The sequence below is a fragment of the Microtus ochrogaster genome, chromosome 10 (assembly GCF_000317375.1).
Source record: "Microtus ochrogaster isolate Prairie Vole_2 chromosome 10, MicOch1.0, whole genome shotgun sequence".
In the NCBI taxonomy this organism is placed as follows: Eukaryota; Metazoa; Chordata; class Mammalia; order Rodentia; family Cricetidae; genus Microtus; species Microtus ochrogaster.
Genome location: NC_022016.1, coordinates 9,368,801 through 9,369,278, shown reverse-complemented (window position 1 = coordinate 9,369,278; position 478 = coordinate 9,368,801).

Sequence of the window (478 nt, the reverse complement as noted above, 5' to 3'; positions counted from 1 at the left end):
ACGCTGATAAAATTGGAATAATATTTAAGTCGTGGAAGAGCTAGATGATTTATTTTCATTTACTCTCCGAGTGATGGGAAAGTGTATAACTTATATGAAGTCTTGTCTGGATTAGTCTGTGAGGCTAAAAAAATCACATTTAGCAACTTTGAAGTTTTTCTGAATGCAGGACTTTTAGGAAACTTCAACAGAAGCATTCAGAGAGGCTGGATCATCTGCACTATGTGTATTGTCTTTATTGGTGTCTTTTTTTCTGAAAACACACAAACTTAAAGATAACATGTATCTGTATTAATGCAGTGTGGAATGTGGAGTAAGCAAAAGTCAGCTAAAGATGAGTTTTGTTTTATGTTTGAATAGATAAAAAGCATCTGTTAACTTTCTAAGTTTATTTAGACTGTATAACCAACTAAACTTCTATCTCCGCCATATGAAAGGATTCTGTAGTCAACAAGATTTATCATGTCTCATCCAGTCT